At 40.1% G+C, this 15,933-nt stretch overlaps 1 long non-coding RNA gene and 1 pseudogene across 4 annotated transcripts in view; both read left to right on the plus strand.

Annotated features, from left to right (window-relative positions):
- The window catches only part of LOC130844031 (uncharacterized), a 47,241-nt gene extending 36,678 nt beyond the window's left edge, over positions 1–10,563 (plus strand). For 2 of the 4 annotated variants that reach the window (XR_009051136.1, XR_009051137.1), the window contains exons 3-4: positions 1,121–1,247; positions 10,395–10,563. This is a non-coding gene — a long non-coding RNA (uncharacterized LOC130844031). The remainder of the gene's footprint in view (positions 1–1,120; positions 1,248–10,394) is intronic. The other 2 variants (XR_009051135.1, XR_009051134.1) reach the window with 2 other exon arrangements.
- A 4,105-nt stretch (positions 10,564–14,668) lies between these two features.
- LOC130844535 (RNA-binding protein with multiple splicing 2-like) lies at positions 14,669–15,661 on the plus strand (annotated as a pseudogene).
- Positions 15,662–15,933: the final 272 nt, after the last annotated feature.

Raw genomic sequence — 15,933 nt, forward strand, 5'->3', positions numbered from 1 at the left:
GTTTCAGCATATAAAATATTAATTTCTGGGATATATCTGAATTCATTTGGTGTCTTTTGTGGAGAAGTTATCTATTATTTTAAACCATTCGTCACACTGACTTGTGGTTCTATATTATGTCCTTATACTTGGGTCTGTTTCTAGACTCTTCTTTTTTTAAACTTAATAGATCCGAATGCTTAGTACTATGCCAATTCTATACTGTTTTGATTGAGGCAATGTCCCTCTAATTCCTCTTCTTTTACTGTTTTCTCTTGGCTCTTGCAGACATTTAATCCACCAGATGAACTTTAGAATCATTTTCTTAGAGTCCAAAAAAAGTCCCCTCTGAGATTTTGATTGGCGTTGTTATAAATTTATAGATTAATTTGAAGAGAATTAACATTTTACCATATTGAGTTCAGCTATTTAGGACTATGGTATCTTCTCCATTTATTCGAGTCTACTTTAGGCCTCTTCATAAAGTTTTGTAGTTTTATTTAAGTAATGCACGTCATTTCTTTGCATATCTATATCTATCTGCATATTTAAAAATTGTTAACTCCACCTGTTCCCTTTTCTCTAGAGTATCTTGCTCTAAGTCAATGCTGGCAAGTTTAGAAGAGAAATTAAACCAAACTGTATTCATAATGGAGCTTTCCCTATTTTCTTGGATCCTGAAGCTTTATCTATTTTGTTTACTTGGGATGGAGCCTCTCTCAGGAGATCCCATAAATCCTCATGCAAAAAGGTTTCCTTGGAATAAGCACCAGTCTGTATGACAGAGAGTGGTGAGAATTTCTTAAGATACAAGCAGGGACCCTGCTATGTAAGTTATAAAACAAAATAATAATAATAAATATTATTTATATTTAGCCAATGTATTTAAATTTTGAAATGATAAAATTTCAGATTTAAAACTGAGCTTGGAAACCATCTGGATAAAACCCTCGTAAGGTGGAAAGGTACTCATGTGATACTAGTTTCCGTGTGTGTTGATGTAGCCATTGCAAAGCAAAGCATTTTTAGGCAACTTTCGTCTTTGTGAACAGCTTAGAAAAAGACTCTGGAGAAACTGGGAAAGCTTTCGGGATATTTCTAGCATTCTGTCTATAATTTGTTGGGTCTTTTCACTTTCCAGACCTCAAGAAACGCTCATTCAGATGAAGACAAAGATAACACCTGGGATGCTTGGGGCGACTGGTGTGACTGCCCCGGACTTGCGGGGGAGGAGCATCCTAGTCTCTGCAGAGATGTTTGGCTGGCAGGTAAGTGGTGGCTTTACCTGTTCTTCTCTCTGGGGTGTCAGGGCCTTCGGATGGGTGGAGTTGGGTAGACAACTTGGTTTCTTGGTTGCAGAAGGTACCACCATGGTGGTGTAACATCTGCTATGTCTGAATATTAGTCAACCTCTAGTTACCATATTTAAATCGTAATGGCCGCCTTGTCATGACTGGCCATACCCCTCCACATGAGACTCGCAGCTCACAGCAGCAGGGGCGCCACACATCTGGGGCTTTAAGGGAGGCAAGGCTGGCTTGTGAAGTCATCGGCCCAAAGTTGTTGAGACTTTGAGTAAGAGGTCAAGTTTTCTGTGTTCCACCCTTGAGCTGTTCCAGTTTTAATCATTTTCTGTTCACTTTCTCTGAGCAACCCATTGATTAAGAAGGTAATGCAAGTTCTGTGCTCCCATCTTAGAAATGTTTATGTTAAGTAACATTTGTTAAAATGTAAGATCAGCTTCTTAAAAATTAAACATACGTTGTAAGAAGCCCGCAGTTATCGTTGCTCTTGAGACAATTTGAGATGATTTCCGTCCCAGCCACGGATTTGTACCTGAGCTCTCAGGTAAGACAGAGCTCCAGATGGATGGAACCAGATGTTCTGGTTCTGGACAAAAGAAGACTCCAAGATCTTGGCAGTCAATTTCAGTTTGGGATGTTGTCAGGTGAAAGAGGGAATGGATGTTCCCTGAAAGTGTAAGGTATAGAGCAGAAATGCTCTGGATTCCATCAAGGTCGCTGTCTTACGGCATATCAAAGAGTAACCACGTACATTCTCATTTCCTTGAGACAGCACAGAGCAGGGCAGACAGGAGGTAGCAGACACGGCCTTTGAGAAGGAGGACTCTGAGTCCACTGCAGGACAGGATGGGAAGGCTGCTGGAGGTAGTGTTGGTGTCATTGTCTTAGGGCAAGTTCTGACTCAGAGCTTTGAGCCCTAAGTAAATGGCTGCAGAAGTGAGTCCAGGGATTAGTCTTGCAATGACAAAGTGGTATAGCTGCTTCCCCCATGCTGTGACCTTGGGGAAGAAATAAACGCCCTCTAAGTGTATCATATTCTATGGATATTGTGCTGTACTGGGATGTGTTTACCCCGGTGAGGCTTGTAATAGGAGGGCTGTACTCCTGTGGGCAAGGGTCAGGGAGGGTCTTCTTATGTGGGGAACAAGTTCTTTCCCACCACAGGTCAGTCACTTGAGGGAGAGGTTGCCAGCATGGAGACTGGCACAGGGAAGGTGAGATGTTGGCAGCTCAATCCAAATCTGCAGGATCTGAGTAATTTGCAGTGAATGGTAGGGTTCAGATGGGGAAAGAGTGGGGTTTCTGTGTGTTTGTCTTTTCTTTTTAAAAGTGGTATGTACCTCCCCAATTGCCAACAACTAAACATAAAAGCCAAACCCCTCCTGTAAGAGCATTTTATGATTCCTTGACATTCATCCCCCATGCCCTGACCTCGAAATATAAACTGCATATCCTGTGATAAACAGAAAGGCAATTGTTAGGAATAATAGAAGGGGTGAGACTACTTCACCTCAGCCTTCTGAGCTCAGTCAAGTTTCTATTTGAATCACTGGCATAGATGGTCCTAATTCAGCATCAGGGATCAGTTAAACACCAAAACTTCCATAAATTCTACTTATGCACTGGCAAAAGACATAAAGGCAAAATTAAATAAAAATGAAAATTAAAATGGTGTGTACTTGTATTTGTTAAAAACAGTTAGAGAAATTATCAATATTAAGGACCATGAATGGCCAATTTCGCCTTTTGTCATACAACCAAAATGCTTCCATGGTTTGTTATTTTACTAATTTAAAACATTACTTCAATTTTGCTTAGAATATGATTTTGCCAAGTGATCTATCTCAATGTGTGTGTACATTTGTGTCTCCTCTCTCTCAACTGTGGTCAGCTGCTACTGGAAAGGCTTCAGGGTAGGAAGGGCAAGTGCTCAGCCTCTTCTACCTTCTCTGCACTTATTCAGAAAAGGAGATTTGGGCAAGAGGAGAGGAGGAGGAGAAGGAGAGTTCTGCCTTCACTTTGGTGAGCGGGTGTTGATTCTCTCTGGTTTAGTAGGTGTTTAAAGCTAGCTTCATCTATTGTGAGCACTTTGATGTATTTCTCCGAGATACTATCTCCTCCTTCCCCCTAATCCCTTTGGATCCCTTGCCTGCAGTTCGCTTGAGATGTGGTATATGCAGTCCTCTGACTTGGTGATACTGCTCTTTCCTAATTTTGGACACCTAGGCATACTCCCAGCTTCTCCCTATTTATGTCTACTCAACTCCTCAGAGGCTGTCTTGGTGCATTCATCCCTTAGACAACCCCATGCTGGCTCTCTTGCCTGTGGCCCACATCTGGTTCCCTGAAAACCATCCTGTGCACTTTGCCAAACAAAGTCGCCAGTTATAGGAGCCAATGCAGCAACACCTGCTCTGCTTACACAGACCACTTCAGCTGAGTTCTCAGCCCTTAAATTTCTCAGGTGTGAATTAGACCCCAACCACCTGCAAGAGGCACGTATCAAACTCTTCAGCTGGTGTCCCTCAAATGTCTTCCTCTTGACTGGGTGTTAGCAGATTGAAGCCCTCGTCGCTTCTTGTTCTGTTGGAGCAGAGTGAGAGGTAGGATCATAGCATAGATTTCTCAAAGAAATTTTCAGAAATCCTTATAGTATCTAAATCTCCAGCTCCAAGGTGCTTTTTATACCTTGGTGTAGCTGAGGAGTTTAACAGTTGTGAATTAAGGTAACACAGAGGCTGCCGTTATGGTTCTTATAATCTAGGGGGACAAACAACAAAGTGTGTAATCAAATTGTATGTAATTAAAATTTGTGTCAAGGGGGTAGATAATGCCCATCCAGGGAAGTCCTCTGTGCCGAGGGTCTCTTAATGAGATCCGACTTCTGAGAGGAAGTCAGTTATATGAAGGGTGGAGGGTTTTGGGACATAGAAGCCAGATAGTGGGGCCAGCATATGTGAAGGTGCTGGAGCAGGAAATGAAAAGAGGCTTTTATGCCTGCAAAACAACAGGCAAGGTAGCCAGCAGAATGGGCCAATGTTGAAGAAGAAGGTAGATTTGTAGGCCGTGGTAAAGAATCTGATTCTTAGATTTTGGAATTCAAATACTAGTAAGTTGTCCCAAAAAAAAGCATATTTGGAACTGATATAGGTTGTCAGTTTTTTGTCAAATAAAGAGAAAAGTAAAAGCAAACAAACAAAAAACTCAACTATGGTCTCGTCTCATAGACTTTTCAGGAAAGAATTACAGTTAGAATCGTTTCATTCTAACAGTAAAAAATAGGACATGATCTTAGATTGAAAGACCTGCCTTTAAGTTGAATTCATGTAGCTTTATAAAAATCACCTTTTTGCCCTTATTTGTCTCGCTTCACTTTGGACCATACTTCGGATGTAATAAAAACTGTCACAGATGTTAAAAACCTAATGATGGGTCGTTGGGAACCAGAAATTGGGAAGGAAAGCATAATAAGGGACTTAGAACTGGAGGCTGCAAGATCCCTGAAGGAAGCGATATGTAGAAAAATGACTTTATCTGAACCATATTTTTTCATCCTAGCAGTCACCAGTTTTTAAGCAGTAAGAGGCAGAGAAGCCAAGCAGAAAGAGGCTGCTAAGAGGCTGAGAAACTAAGCAGATTTATTGGCAGTTTCATAGTCCTAGGGTGTAAAAATTATAGTTCAGAGCCCTGGTAAACACCTCAGGTGATCAATTTGTATCCCTGATGGACTATACCCTAGGAGAAATGGAAAAACCAATCCTAAACAGACTAGATATTACAAAGACTGAAACCTAGTCTTGAATTAGCTCAACCCTAATCTGAGTAATACAATTTGTTGTTATTCCAACTGCCTCCAACAAGCTTAAAAAAAAACCCACCCTGGAGGAAGATGACACCAGCCAGAGATTATGCAAGTTTTTATAGCTCGTGCCAATAATTCAATAAAATGTTACTAATCTTACCATGACACAAGAGCAAGAGACAATAGAAACAAGTACTAGAGTTATTGGACCTGTGTGTTAAAAAAGAAAACAAAAACCCTGTAATAAATATTTATAAGAATAGACGACAGAATAGAGAATTTCACCAGAGAAGTGGAATCCATAAAATTGAATCATATGGGAATTTGAGAATAGAAGCAAGTGATAACTGAAATTAGGAACTAAACAGATGCCCATAATAGCAGATTAGATACAGCCGAAGAGAGTATAGATTTGTAGAAATATCCAGGATAAATTATGGCGGGGCGGGGGGTGGGAATACAGCACATAGAATAAGGGACGTATGGAACAAGATGAAAAGGTCTAAACCGTGTATAATTGGAGTCTGAAAAGGAAAAGAGAGGGAGAATAGGGTAGAGGCACTATCTGAAGAGATAGTAAACCAGGAATTTCCCCAGATTCCCAAAAGTTATTGCCATAAAGATATCAAGCCACAAATTCCAGAAACTCTACACACCCCAAACAGAATAAATATGCATAAACACATTATGGTAAAATCTTGAAGCCAGAGAGAAAAGACACATTAGCTTCAAAGGAGCAAAGATAATGTTGACTGCTAACTTCTCATTAGAAGATAATGAAATTACCTAACATCTTGAAAGCAAATAACTATTACAATAGAATCCTCTATGTAGCAAAAATATCCTTTGAGTGTGAAGGTGAAATAAAGACGTTTTGAGACAAACAACAGCTGAGATAATTCTTTATTATCTGGCTTGTGCTAAAAGAAGTACTAAAGGGAGTTATCCACGTAGAAGGAAAATGATCCTAGAGGATCATTATTAAAGAAATAAGAGCAATTTAAAAAAAAAATCTACAAATCTGTTTGTATGCATACTTATCTGTATGTACGTATATACGTATGTGTGTGTGTGTGTGTTTTATCTCCAAATATTAGGGATCTAGATTACAGTTAGAGTTTTATCAAGTGCCTTGCTAATTCAGTTCTCACTATCCATGGGAAAAATGCCTTTCTCCTGCTTGGATAAGCATCATTGCTTTAGGGGCTTCCCTGGTGGTGCAGTGATTAAGAATCCGCCTGCCAATGCAGGGGACACGGGTTTGAGCTCTGGGCCAGGAAGATCCCATGTGCCACAGAGCAACTAAGCCCATGGGCCATAACTATCGAGCCCATGTGTCACAACTACTGAAGCCTGCGCACCTAGAGCCTGTGCTCTGCAACAAGAGAAGCCACCACAATGAGAAGCCTGCGCACCACAATGAAGAGTAGCCCCCACTCTCCTCATCTACAGAAAGCCCACACAGAGCAATGAAGACCCAACGCAGCCAATAAATAAAAAATAAAATAAATAAATTTATATAAAAAAAAGAATCATTGCTTTAGATTTATTACAGCTTTATATCAGTATGGAGGATGAATAGAAGCTGCAGTTGAAGGCATTCATGGGAAGGAACACTGCCTTTCTGCTAATGAATTTCTTTTCTATGATTTTTGTGGATTTCCTTTATTTGGAGATAGTCCTTGCAGTACCTATACTTCCCTTAACCCTTCCGAGTACCCCAGCCCATTACAGGTACTGAGAGTTTCACAGGGACCCCTAACCCAAGAGATCTTATGTGTCTCTACATTTTTGTCTTATACTAACCACGCCCATGGCACTGATTGCCAGGAGTTCTGGCTACATCATCTGTCACTTTGATTTAGTGAGTATGATGGGTCTCCTGTGGATCTGTTCCACTTACTTCAAAGGCAGGCTTCTCTTTTTTTTGTACCGTGAATAATACATTTGTGTACCATCCTTTAATTCAGTCTTGTTCACATCTATATTGAAGTTTCTGGCTTGTGTATAGCCTCTATGAATTTCCAGCTATGACCTATTAATATACTTTGTTGGTCATTTCACTAGGCATTTATAAGGGGGAGAGTGTTCACTATATGTGCTTGGATTACCATCTCTATTTGAAATCTTTCATTCTTTCGTTTCTTTTACATATTTTTTCTTTCTTTTTTTTTTTTGCTGAAATTTCACCTCTGGTAATTTGGAAATTATATATATGTATCCTGTTTTTATATTGCTGATGATTAAAGTTAAGATGTTTGAACACTATACTTTAATAATTGGTTTATAACTGTCAATGCCAATATAAAATGCTAGTTTCTTTTGATTTCTATTTGTAAGCTGATGCGTATTATATGCTTTTCTTCTCCATTCCCACTAGTTGGGGTTTTGTTATTATAATTTGCAATCTTATACTCATTTCTTGGCATCATTTATCCCGTTTATATCTTTTCCTTCATAATCATGTTTCAAACCATCGTTGAAACTTAACTGTGTTTGTGTGCATACATTGTTTCAGTGTTCATTGTCAGTATTTTCAGTTCTTCATTCTGAATCACCACTTTGTTGGCAGGGATATGCTTTGAGCTGTGCTTCCGGAATTTTAATGCACATGTGAACCACCTAGGGATCTTATTAAAATATAAACTTTGATTCAGTAGGTCTGGAGTGGGGCCCAAGAGCTTTCATTTCTAACGAATTCCCAGGTGATGTCAATGCTGCTTGTCCATGGACCACACTTCCAGCAGCAAGACTTTATAGCCATCTTAATTTCAGGAAAAAGTTGTGGACCTTATACTTTTTGAGACCTTATATATCTGAAAATGTCTTTGTCTTGACTTCACATGTAAATAGTGAATGGCTTATTTGGGTATAAAATTCCTCACACAGATTTTCCCTTTCCAGACTCAGAAGTTCTTTTTCCATAGAGTTTGGTATACAGTATTGGTCATAGACCTCTCAGGCTGGCTTGATTTTTTTGTCTTCTTTGATAGATAACCTATTTATTCTACCTGGATGCCTACAGAAGGCTTTATTTTTCCATCAGAAGTTTTATAGAGTTGTGTCTAGCTATCAGTCTCTTTTCATTTATGTTTCCTTGACACATGGTAGCCACTTCTGTGGTACAGATTTAGATCCTTCTTTATTGTAGAAAAACTTTTCTTCTGTTATATTATTTACTTTTCGTTCTTGTGTCTTTGTTCTGTCCTCTTCTTCATGAACACTAGTTATTTCTATTTGTCTTCTACTTTTACTCTTATCACTTTTATCTGGTTGTTTTTTTTCCTGTATATCTGAGAGTGATTTTCAAGATCCTTGCCACTTGAATTTTTTCCTGATTTATTTTCTAATGGCGTTTCAAAATGCCGGTATGGTGTATTTGTTACCTTATATTCTTTCCTTCATTTTAAACCTGGCCCTTCTTTGTACATCTGTTGTCTTAATCATCTGCATCTTATCATGTATACTATTGTGTCTTTTTTTTTTTTAATGTGATATCTGGCTAATTCTTACCTCTTCAAGGGCATCCTCATTTAGGAAAACTACTTCTTGGTCTAATTTTCATGATCCTCTTTTGTGCTTGTTATTGGCAAGATAGGACTCCTTTTAGGGAAGGGACACTGATTTCACCACTCTAAGGTCTAACATCTAACATATGATTAGGACCCAAACATTGTTAAATGAATGAGTAAATAAGTGAATGTGTGCTCACCTATCACTTCACATCTTTTGTCAATGCTTCTCGTTCTGCCTAAAGCATCCTTTTTCTCCTTTTGGTTGTTAACATATTGTTGACCTTGGAAACTCCTTTGAATCTCCATTTCTTCCTTAAAGCATTTGTTGGCAATTCCTACCATTTACTAGGTTAGGTACAGTTCTTCTATGTTTCTGTAGAACCTTGTGAATATACTTTTATCAGAGTGTTTATTTAATTGTGTTTTTTATTTTTCTATTTCCACAATTGAAACAAAATTTTAGGTGGCATAGATGGTGTCTTTCCTCTCTTTATGTTGTGTCCAACATTACTGCTGACGTGCAGTGGAAATTTAGTATATTTTATTCCATAAATAGATAGATGAATGAGTTAATAAATCCCAGGACTAATTAAAAAAAGCCTGCTGAGTATAGCATGGGTCTGTGGGATAGGTAAGGATGGGTAATTTTGTGAAAAATATTGACAGCTATGTTGGAGAATATAGACTTTTGACAGAGATTTTTTTTGTTTTAATTTTTGTTTAATATTTTTAAAAAGATGTATAAGATATTAGACTTCCTATTTTCCTCTCTTTGCCCATTTGCCCTACTTTCTGGGAGATTTACCTAAACTTACTTTCTAATTCTCTAAGTATTTTATCTCTCTCTTTTCTTTTTTTTTCTCTTTCTCTATTTTTTTCTGGGATATTTTTTGTTCCTTCAGTTATTTTCTTTTTAAGCAGTCTGTCCCTGATTCTTAGATGCAGTATCTTCTCTTTTATCTCTGAGCATACAAATAGCTTTTGGGGGGGGGGGGGGGCTTTTCATCTCCCTGAGTAGCCTCAGTTCTTTCCAAATTACTGTTTTCATTTTGTTTTTCTCACTGTATTTCATCTTACAAACTTTTCTAAGATATCTGGTGATCCTTTTGTTGTTGTTGTTGTTTTTCATATTTAAGGAAAAGAATTGTGAGCTTAATTTAAGGAGATGTGGCCAGTCTATCTCATTGCCTGATGATGTTTTTAGGTTTTTTTTTTTTTTTTTTTTTTTGGCTGCTCTGATTTCTCAGACAAGGATCTTCTGATTCCAATATTCTAGGAACCAAGTGGGCAGAAAGCTGGGCCCAAATTGATTTATAGGTTTATTTTACTCAAAATTTCAGGAAGGGTTTTTTTTTGCTTTTTTTTTTTTTTAGCTTAAACAAGATTACTCTAAAATTTATATGGAAAGACATAAGTTACAGAATACCTAAAACAATTCTGAAAAAAGAAATAGAGTAGGAGTCAGTCTACCTGATATCAAGACTTATATAGCTTCAGTAATCAAAACTGTGGTATTGGCACCTAAATCAATGGGAGAAAATATTTGCAAACTACATATCTGATAAAGGACTAGGATCTATATTAAGCACTTAAAAAAAATCAACAATTAAAAAAACCCAAAAAATCCAATTAGAAACTGAACAAAAGACCTGCACAGATATTTCCCCAAAGAGGATACACAGATGGCAATTAAGTACATGAAAATGTGCTTAATATCACTAGTGTTAGGGAAATGTAAATTAAAGCCACAGTCAGACATTATTACATACCTACCTATCTTTTTTTTTTTTTCAGCTGACAACATGAAATGCTGGCGAGAATGAAGAGAAACTGGATCACTCATACACTGGTGATGATAATGTAAAATAATATAGCCACAGGCAAAAATAAACATGCAGCTACCATACAATCCGGCAGTTGTACTCGTGGCCTTTTATCACAGAGAATGAAGACTTGTTTTCACATGAAAACCTGAATGTTTTTAGCAGTTTTCGTCATAATGTCCCCCAAATGGAAACAACCCAGATGCCCTTTAGTGGGTGAATAGTTAAACAAACTATACAATATCCATACCATGGAATACTACACAGCAGTAACAGAAAGAAACCACTGATACATGCAATGACCTATCTCTGAGAATTATGCTGAGGTACAAAAAGCCATCCTCCAAAGGTTATATACCATATGATCCCATTTAAATAATAAATTTGAAATGGCAAAAAGTATAGCAATGGAGAACAGATCAGTAATTGCCTGGTATTAAGGAAGAGGTGGGGATGGTTGGAAAGAAGGTATGACTATATAAGGCAACCTGAGGGATCCTTGTGGTAATAGCAGTGTTTTTGTTTGTTTGTTTTGGGTTTTTTGGGGTTTTTTTTTATTTTTATTTTTTATTTTTTTGGGGGGTACACCAAGTTCAATCATCTGTTTTTATACACATATCCCCATATCCCCTCCCTCCCTCAACTCCGCCCACCCCCCCCACCCCCCCCCGTCCCAGTCCTCTAAGGCATCTTCCATCCTCGAGTTGGACTCACTTTGTTATACAACAACTTCCCACAATGGCAGTGTTTTATATTCTGACTGTATTAATTTAAATATCTTGGTTGTGTTATTGTACCATAATTTTGCAAGATGATCATTAGGGGAAACAGGGTCATAGAATTTCTGTTCATTATGTTACAAATCAACGTGATTTACAATGATTTTAAAATAAAAGATTTAATTTATTAAAAAAAAAAACTAGAAATGCCAGGTAAAATAGGACATGAATCTTTTTTAGGTAAAGTTGAATGGAGAGATATTGCATTTTCATGGATAGGAAGACTAAATATTGTCAAGATGTCAGTTTCTCCCAAGTGATTTTTAGATCCAGTGCAATCACAGTCAAAATCCCAGCATAATATTTTGTGGATAGCAACAAACTGATTCTAAAGTTTATGTGGAGAGACAGGAGAGCCAGCATAGGCCATACAATATTGAAGGAGAATAATCAGAGGACTCAAACTACTCAACTTCAAGACTTACTATAAAGGTACAGTAATCAAGACAGTGTATTATTGGTGAAAGAATAAACAAATAGATCAATGAAACAGAATAGAGAGCCCAGAAATAGACCTCCATAAATCTAGTGAACTGATCTTCGACAAAGGAGCTAAGGTAATACAATGGAGCAAAGACAGTCTCTTCAACAACTGATGCTGGAACAACTGACATACACGTGCAAAAAACTGAATCTCACACAGACATTACACTAATTCAAAATATATAACAGAACTAAATGCAAAACACAAAACTATAAAACTCCTAGAAGATAACCTAGGAGAAAACCTTAGATGACCTTGGCTATGGCAATGACTTTTTTAGATGCAGCACCAAAGGCATGATCCATGAGTAAAATAATTGATAAGCTGGACTTCATTAAAATTAAAAACTTCTTTTCCGCAAAAAGATAATGTCAAGAGAATGAGAAGACAAGCCATAGACTGGGAGAAACTATTTGCAAAAGACATATTTGATAAAGGACTGTTATCCAAAATATACAAAGAAGTTGTAAAACTCAACAACAAGAAAACAACCCAATTAAAAAATTGGCCAGAGGCCTTGATGGACACCTCACCAAAGAAGATATATAGATGGCAAATGTGCACATGAAAAGATGCTCCACATCATCTGTCATCAGGTAAATGCAACTTAAAAGAACGAGAGACCACTATACACCTACTGGAATGGTCAAAATCTGGAACAGTGACCACACCAAATGCTGGTGAGGGTGTGGAGTAACAGGAACTCTCATTCATTGCTAGTGGAAATGCAGACTGGTACAGCTACTCTGGAAAACAGTAAGATGGTTTCTTACAACTAAATATTCTCTTACTCTGTGAGTGAGTGTTCATGCTCCTTGGTATTTGCCCAAGGTAGTTAAAAACTTATGTCCATATGAAGACCTGCACATAGATGTTTATAGCAGCTTTATTCATAATTACCAAACTTGTAAGCCAGCAAGATGTCCTTCAGTAAGGTGAATGGATAAGTAAAATGTACATCCAGACATTGGAATATTATTCAGCATTAAAAAGACATGATCTATGAAGCCATAAAAAGACATGGAGAAAATTTAAATGCATATTACTAAGGGAAAGAAGCCAATCTAAAAGGGCTACAAACTGCATGATTTCAACTATATGACATTCTTTTTTTTTAAGCTCTTTATTGGAGTATAATTGCTTTACACTGTTGTGCCAGTTTTTGCTGTACAACAAAGTGGATCAGCTGTATTTATACATGTATCTCCATATCCCCTCCCTCCCAAGACTCCTTCCCACCTTCCCTACCCCAGCCCTCTAAGTACATGATATTCTTGAAAAGACAAAACTATGAAGACATTAAAAAGATCAGCGGTTGCCAGGGGTTAAGGGTTGGTGTCAGGGGGTTGATGAGTAGATGGAACACAGAGGGTATTTAGGGCAGTGAAAATACTCTGTATGATAGCATAATGATGGTCACATGTCGTACATTTGTGCAAACCCATGGAATACCCAACTTCAAGAGTGGACCCTAATGTAAACTTTGAGTTTGGGGTGTGTCACTGTAGATTCATCATTTGTAGCAAAGGCACCAGTCTGGTGGGGAATGTTGATAATGGGGGAATCTATGCATGTGTGGGGCCAGGGGATATGTCGGAAATCTTTGTACTTTCCCCTCAATTTTGCTGTGAATTTGAAAGTGTTCTAAAAAATTTGTCTTAATAAAAAACAGTAAAGTTGAACATACAAGAAACTGTATGAAATCTATAGAGCCAAAAAACAAAGAGGAAACTGAGGGCCAGACCAGTAAGTGCATAGCTGGTTTTGTGCCTACCCTGGGGATGGAGATGGGATTTATTGGTCTCTAGAACTCAGGCTTTTGAGTTTTAATTCCTTTACAATCACAGGAGATCAAGTCTTGTGTGTATATGAGGCACAGTATAGGAACTCCAGGCCTAATTTAAAGGCAAGACTGTTGAAGTCTATGTATTTACTAAACAGATGGACTAGAAAAAATAAAAGCCTTCCACCAGCATAGGGAATTTAAATACCTTGGTCTCAACACTAAACGATAAAAAAATTTCTACTTTGGAACAAGGGAACTACTCTCCCAAGAATTTGAGGTGCATGTACATTGATCTACATATGTTGTATATATTGAGGTGAATGTTTATATCTCATTTGATTGTGGAAGCCTTGAAATGAGAAATTAATATGAAAAGTAGTCTTGTTACCCTTGATAGCCCTGAGGTTACTGCAGTAGTAAAAGAGATGGAGAGACAGGTCACCAAGCCAGGCTGTATAGGGTTCCTATTCCTATGAATAGAGCCCTGCTTAGGATAAGCTTGCAGTCCTAAAATAGATAATACACAAGGAAATATTTGCCATGAACAAGCACCAGCAGGCACAGTATGGAATATTTAAGGGAGAAAAGTCATATAGTTATCTAAATCTGTGTAAAAGTGGCATTCGATAAAATGAACACATTCATAATCGAAATGAAAAATCTTTGGAAACTAGGGATAGAGATGCACTCTCTTAGGCTGTAGAATGTTACTGCATTTTCTTTAACATTAGATGTAAGAATCGCTGCTGTGATTGTTTATATTCATGATTGTACATGAGGTCGTAGTCAGTATAATAAGGCAAGAAAAAGAAATACAAAGTATAACGATTAGAAAGGAAGAAGCAAAACTCTCATTATTCATAGACTACTCGATTGTGTAGAGAGAATATCCAAGAGTATCTCCGCATAAAATAACAGGACTACCGGGCTCTGGTTCCCAGTGCCTCCCCTGCTCCACCCCCTCCCGGCCTTCCGCACCCGCCAAACTTGATGTGACCCCAGCCCAACACGGTGGCTGCCCCTCTCACCGCCCCGCGCGCCCCCCACGGCCACCCCGCCCCGCACCCCTGGAGCGCACCGCTCACCTGGCCCCCTTCCCACCTCCTCGCCAGGGCCGGCGCCGCGCTAGCCCTCTGCTTTCCCTTCCCCTAGCCACCCCCACCCCAGCCCACCCCCCCCACCCCCCCACCCCCCCCCGCACCATAAGCAACCCGAAGCCTGACGGCGAGCACAGCACCAGCACAGGCACAGCACCAGCACAGGCACCGCACTGCACCGCACCAGCAGGGGCTCGGGCTCCGGCGGCACCCTGGAGGAGGAGGTCCGGATACTGTTCGTCAGCGGGCTCCCTGTGGATATTAAACCCAGAGAACTCTACCTGCTCTTTAGGCCGTTCAAGGGTTATAGAGGATCCCTGATCAAGCTCACATCGAGACAGCCTGTTGGTTTTGTGATCTTTGACAGCCGGGCAGGAGCAGAAGCGGCTAAGAATGCATTGAACCGTATTCGCTTTGATCCTGAGAACCCGCAGACCCTGAGGCTAGAGTTTGCTAAAGCCAACACCAAGATGGCCAAGAACAAGCTAATGGCTACATCACATCCCACCAATGCTCACCCTGCCCTAGGAGCACACTTCATCGCATGGGACCCCTGTGACCTAATGGGGGCCTTTCTGATCCCCGCATCCCCAGAGGCCTGGGCCCCCTACCCTCTGTACACCACAGAGTTGACCCCAGCCATCTCACATGCTGCATTCACCTACCCAGCTGCCACTGCTGCTGCCGCCGCGGCCCTACACACTCAGGTGCACTGGTACCCTTCCTCTGATACCACCCAGCAAGGATTGAAATATCGTCAGTTCTATTCTTCAGTAAGTGCTGGCGCAGAGGCCTGGGACAGAAAGTGTCCTAGAGCCTGGCTTCCTGCAGGGCCGTGGTTCCTCTGCCTGAGTCCAGGAGCTCGCTGGTGCTGCCCCCACCTGAGCATGCACCTGGGGCGCTCTGGCTGGTTTCCCCCTCTCCTCTCACCCTGCCACCCTCCTGCCCCTCATCTTGCAGCTCCTCGCGAGGGGAGGCCCTGGGTTCAGCTCCAGTCCCACGCATCTGCTCACGGCCACCTCTCTCCCCTCTATCCGGGTCTTGTCACCACAGCTCGAAGCCCCCACCCCACTGGGGAGGAAGCCGCCCTGAGCTTCCGCTGCCCCCAGGTGCCCGTGCGGAGCTGCTGCTTCCCTCCAAAGACTGTGAATTTTAAGCTTGACTCAGTGGAGTGTTTCCTGTTTCCTTACTCTCCTCTTCCTCAGCCCTGTCCTGCCCCAAAGCCCGTTCAAGTCCTCGTGGCAGGATTCAAGGGGCCTTCTCGCTGGGACACCTAGACCCAGCTCGGAGGCCTCCCTGGGACTGAGTGAGGCCTGACCTCCAGTCCAAATTTGCTTTCGTAGCCCCACATCAAAGAAACGAGG

The sequence above is a fragment of the Hippopotamus amphibius genome, chromosome 2 (genome assembly GCF_030028045.1).
Source record: "Hippopotamus amphibius kiboko isolate mHipAmp2 chromosome 2, mHipAmp2.hap2, whole genome shotgun sequence".
In the NCBI taxonomy this organism is placed as follows: domain Eukaryota; kingdom Metazoa; phylum Chordata; class Mammalia; order Artiodactyla; family Hippopotamidae; genus Hippopotamus; species Hippopotamus amphibius.